The sequence below is a fragment of the Mus caroli genome, chromosome 7 (assembly GCF_900094665.2).
Source record: "Mus caroli chromosome 7, CAROLI_EIJ_v1.1, whole genome shotgun sequence".
In the NCBI taxonomy this organism is placed as follows: Eukaryota; Metazoa; Chordata; class Mammalia; order Rodentia; family Muridae; genus Mus; species Mus caroli.
In genome coordinates, this window is record NC_034576.1 from 136,011,270 (window position 1) to 136,017,001 (window position 5,732).

Consider the following 5,732-nt stretch of genomic DNA (forward strand, 5'->3'; position numbering starts at 1 on the left):
ATCTAAAAAATGTTCTTGGAACAGTCCTCAATTGGGAGGGGGTCGGACTCTGGGGTGAAGAGTTCAGGAATGTACTCTGGGGTGAAGAGTTCAGGAGTGTTCCGGGAACAATCTCCAGATGGGAGGGGTAGGACTCTGAGTTGAAGAGTTCAGGTGGCCAGTAATTTTCCTCCTTCACTTTCATGGTGTGTGTTTCCTCCCATGGATTACGCATGAGAACCACCTGAAAGACATTTTATTCATTGACTGCCTGACACTAGCCTTCCTTCTGCAACAGAAGGAAGCAAGGATCAGGACCCACAGTCTGCATGTCTGATCCTGCCCCAAGCTACACTAGGAGGTGGAGAAGAAGGGGGAGAGGAGAGAGGAATGGGAGACTCTCTCTCTGTCTCTGTCTCTGTCTCTGTCTCTGTCTCTCTCTCTCTCTCTCTCTCTCTCTGTGTATATGCTTGATTCCTGCTCTGGGAGCGGCTTGCTATTCTGGCCCTGGTGAGGCCCTCAGACCAGGGACTGGTGGAGACTAAGGGATGATCTAGGGATGTTCATATTTTGCTCTCTCTAGACTTTTTACTGCTACCCTGATGCTGTAGGACAGGGTTCCCTTGGTGTGACCCCAGGTGTGTGTGTGAGGCCACAGACCCTGCTTTGTCATCCGTTGTACTCTGGAGGCTCTGTCTGGAGGGTGGAAAGATACCACAGCTATACAGCCTTTTTATTCAGACAACCTGGACTGTGAGCTCTAGGAACTAGAGCAGCCTGCCAGCAGCCGGGCTGGGATCTTTTCAGAGCATCAGATACTGGGGTGCTAGCTTTTATCTTCCCATATCACGTCCAGATTCAGCCTAGCTCTGTGCGTCAGAACTCTGGAGTCAGAGACTCTCAGCCTGGCTCTGCCCTGATTCACTCTGTAGCCAGCCTGCTGTGTGGGGGTTCTGTATCTGTAACAGGGCTGGAGAGAGCCCGGATGAGATAGGTAGTAGATTTAAAGCACTCTGCACACGCCTGCTTGTCAGTGCTGGCTTAAATAGTAGCTTTGTCATGGCTGGCTTTGTGATTGTGGGAAAAAAAAATCACTAAGTTGTTCCCATAGAGTAAGTTTAAAAATGAATTCATGTGCATGTCTGAAATCTGAGAGAATTCTAGTAATTCATGTTTTTTTCTTGTACAAAACAATTTTTTTAATGAGAAGGGAGGGGTGGGGAGGGGCAATGTGAGGGGGGCTGGGAGGAGAAGGGGGGCTGTGATTGGGATGTAAAGTGAATGAATAAATTAATGGAGAAAGCACCACCACCACCATCATCATCATCATCATCAACCACCACCACAACACTGAGCAGTCATGGTGGTGCACACCTTTAATCCCAGCATTTGGGAAGCACAGGCAGGTTAGTTCCTGACCAGTCAGGGCTTGATAGTGAGACCCTGTCTCAAAATAAAGAAAACCCAAACCAAAACAAAAGAACATTTACAATCCCCACAGGATTCACACAAATTACTTAGTTTTCTTTGTGTCTTTTATTGTGAAAACACTTGAAATACTCAAATTTGCATTTTGGTTTTTAATGATGTTTTAACATAAACTCAGTTGTTGTCCTGCCTGGTGGTATTATATATTATCTCAAAACCAAATCAAGTTCTGCTCAGCTATTAAAAAACAAAACAAACAAACGAAACCCCACCACCACTACCACCAAAAAAAAACCCTGTTCATGTGCTCTAAGGCCAGGATGAGAGGCAGTTTCCAGTCCAGGACTGAACTAGAGGAAGTACTGAACGGGCTGAAAGCTTCCTTCCCAGAGAACAGAGGCCTGGGGCCCCGATCAGGGGGAAGGGGCGAGAACGATAGAATCTGATTCCATGCAGTTACAGTGAAAGGGAAAGTAAGGAGGGAAACAGTTTAAATAATTCTGCTGTCTCTGCCCCGCAGGTGGGGGTTTTATGAAGCAAGGACAGACATTTTACATAGACTTACCAGCTCTCAAAGCTTAACCCAGTAGCTTTATGGTGCTTTTTTGTGGGAGCAAAGAGGTGGGGTTGGGGAATAGCCAGGATAAGGCCTGAATATATTTGAAAGTGGATACAAAGTGAAGTTTAGTGCACACTTTACTTTAGAAGAGCCAAGAACTGGAGATTTTCTTAAAGATTGTACAGGAAATCTGATTTATTGGTGGTATCCCTTGCCTGCCGGGCTCCCCATGTTATAATGCAGGCTTTACCGTTCCAGGAGGTGGGCCAGGGAGTCAGATTTACTGTGCTCCGTGAGCAAGAATAATTCTGACGTTTATCACTTCCCACTCAGAACAAGTTGGGTTCCCCCCTCCCCCTTTGGACCAAAGGTTTAGTTGGGATTGCAGAAAATATGGCACAGATGCATGGAGGATAACATATTTATTGTATGTGTTTACAGTAGTATAAAGAAATTAATCATAGAGTTATGGCCAGGCAATTTCACACAGATTTAAAATCAAGGCTTCATAGGAAGAGTGAAACAATGGTTCATCTAAGTGTGTTTATTCGCCAGGGACCTTGCTGAGGCTCTTCAGAAGGTTACCTGAAGGTCTTGGGGGAAGCCGGTTTTAATTAATGGAGTATGTGGACTCTCTGAGGTTGTGGGTCCTGAGTTGAAGCCCGCAGTGAGTCTCCAGACTAGTGGTTGCTCTAGGATCTAAAACGGATAGGCTAACTTATTATCTCAGCATTATGCAAAAGAACTTTACAACAGTTAGACCTGCTCTGCCCTGTCCTGTGTGACTGTTTTATATCTTGTTTCTTCTTATCTGGTTAACCTCACAACATGTTGCTATTATTTTTTTCCCCGGGGAGGGCTGGGATTTGAATGTGAAATTTCCTCACAGGCTAACAGGTTTGGATGTTTGGTCCTGGGCTTGTGGCATCTTTTGGAGGTAGAGCCTTCTCGGAGGAAGGGTCCCTGGGGGAGGTGGGCCTGAGGCTTATAGTCTGCTGTGGTGGTTTGAATAGGAGTGGCTCCCATAGATTCATGTGTTTGAATGCTTGACCCACAGGGAATGGCACTAAGGAGGTGTGGCCTTGTTGGAGGAATGAGGGGGCAGGCTTTGAGGTCTCCTATGCTCAAGCTCCGCCCAGTGTGGAATTCTGATCTCCTCCTGGCTGCCTTTAGATCGAGTTGTAGAACTCTTGGCTCCTCCAGCCCCAAGTCTGCCTGCATGATGTCATGCTCCCACCTTGATGATAGTGGACTGAACCTCTGAACCTGTAAGCCAGGACCAATTAAATGTTGTCCTTTCTAAGAGTTGCCATGGTCACGGTGTCTCTTCACAGCAATAAAACCCCAACCAAGACATCTGGCCCTATGTCCTAGTCCTTCTTTATTTTCTCAGTGCAGATGTTGCTTCTTTTCCATTTGACACTTCCTGTAAGGGTTATAGTTGAGGGGTCCTGGTCATGAGTCCGTCAGCTTTTTTTTTTTTTTTCCTGCAGCTTCCCCTCCACCCTCTCTGCCCAGTCCCTCTTCTTCACGTTCCCTACTCCCTCCAACCCCCTTACCCCAACCACTCCTCTTCCATTTCTCATCAGAAAAGGCCACTTCCTCTTCCATTTCTCATCAGAAAAGGCCTCCCATGGATATCGCCCAGCCCTGGCATAATCAAGTTGCAGTCTGACTAGGCACCACTAGAGGAATCTCCTGCCAAGGCTAGAGGAGGCAACCCAGTAAGAGGAGAGGGTCCCAAAGACAGGCAACAGAGACAGCTCCTGCTCCTGCTGTTAGGAGTCCCGCCAGAAGACAAAGCTACACAACTGTACCACGTGCAGAGGGCCTTGGCTAGTCCCAGGCAGGCTGGTGCCCTGGTTGGTGGTTCAGCCTCTGTGAACCCCTATGGGCCCAGTTAGTTGATTCTGTAGGTTTCTTTGTGGTGTCCTTGATCCCTCTGGCTCCCACAGTCCTTCCTTTCCCTCTTGTGCAGGACTCCCCAAGCCCCGACTAATGTTTGGCTGTGGATCCGTGTGTCTGTTTCCATCAGTTGCTGGGTGTAGCCTCGCTGATGACGATTGGTGAGGCTCCAGTCCATGAGCACTGCAGAGTTTCATCAGGAACCATCTCACTGACCTTTTTTCTTTTCGTTTTCTAGTCATGCTTCGTCCTATCCTAGGTCTCTGGGCCATCCAGCCTCTGGCTCCTGGCCCTCCAGGCAGCTTCAGAGTGGGCTCCCTCTTGTGGCATGGGTCTCAGGCTGGGCCAGTCATTGGTTGGCCACTCCCACAATTTCCAAGCCACCTTTACCCCAGCACATCTTGTAGGCAGGACAAATTGTAGGTAGTGGCTGGGTTGGTGTCCCAGTTCCTCCATTAGAAGTCTTGCCTGATTATAGGTGATGGCTGATTCAGGCTCTGTATACCCCAGTGCTAGGAGTCTTAGCTAGGGTCACCCCCATAGATAAATAGGCATTTCCATTGCCTTAGGTTTCTAGCTCATCCCAGAGATGTCCACCCCCAACTCCAGTTGTCCCTACCAGTACTCTCTCCCTCTGTCCTCCTCACACCTGATCTCTCCTGTTCCCACCTCTGCCCCTCATGCAGTTCCCATGATCTGGTCACCCATGATGTCTGTTCTGCTCCTCCCTTCCAGATTCATGCCTCCCGCTCCCTGCCTTGACCCATCCTTGTTACTTAGCCTCCCTGGGTCTGTGGGTTGCAGCGTGATTATCCTTTACTTTACAGCTATTTCCCATTTATAACCGAGTACGCACCATGTTAGTCTTTCTGGGTCTTTTCTAGTTCCATCTACTTTCCTGCAAATTTTATAATGTCATTGATTTTTACAGCTGAGTAATACTCAATTGTGTAGGTGGACCACATTATCTTTATCTGTTCCTCTGTCGGGGGACATCTAGGTTGTTTCTAGTTTTGGGCTATTACAAATAAAAGTGCTGTGAACACAGTTCAGCAAGTGGAACACCCTTTGGGTATATGCCCAGGAGTGGCATAGCTGAGTCTTTAGGTGGATTGCCTCCCAATTTCCTGAGAAACTGCCATATTGACTTCCAAAGTGGCTGTACGAGTTCGCACTCCCACCAACCGTGGAGGAGTGGGCCACTTGCTCCACATCCTCACCAGCAAGAGCTATCACTTGTGTTATTGATCTTCATCATTCTGACAGGTGTAAGATGGAGTCTCAGAGTCGTTTTGGATGCATTTCCCTGATGGCTGAGGATTGAATATTCCTTTAAGTGCTTCTTGGCCATTAGAGGTTCCTCTGTTGAGAATTCTCTGTTTATATCTGCACCCCATTTCCAAATTGTATTATTTGGTTTGTTGATGTCTAGTTTTTTGAGTCCTTTATATATTTTGGATACCAGTCTTCCGTCTGATGTGGGGTTGGTGAAGATCTTTTCCCATTTTATGGGATGCTGTTTTCTTTTTAAAAATTATTTTATCTCATTTTCTTTTCTCATGTTTACTTTTTAAATTTATTCATGTATTTATTTACATTCCAATGCTGCTCCCTCCATCCTCCCCTTTGCCTCGGAGAGGTCAGCACCTGTCCATGTGCTCCCATCCTGGGGCATCAAGTTTCTACAGGATTAGACACATCCTCTCCTGCTGAGACCAGACATGACCGCCCTCTGCTACATGTGTTCAAGGCTGTTTCCCACTTTCTCTTCTGTTAGATTCAGTGTGCCTAGTTCTGCATTAAGGTCTTTAATTCATTTGTAGTTGAGGTTTTTTTTTTTTTTTTTTTTTTTTTTTTTTTT

The 5,732-nt window shown here is 46.8% G+C and overlaps 1 protein-coding gene across 2 annotated transcripts in view; it reads left to right on the forward strand.

Moving 5' to 3' along the window:
• Fank1 (fibronectin type III and ankyrin repeat domains 1) overlaps positions 1-5,732 on the forward strand; it is a 108,116-nt gene that overhangs the window by 46,473 nt on the left and 55,911 nt on the right. The gene's annotated exons all lie outside the window — the stretch shown is intronic.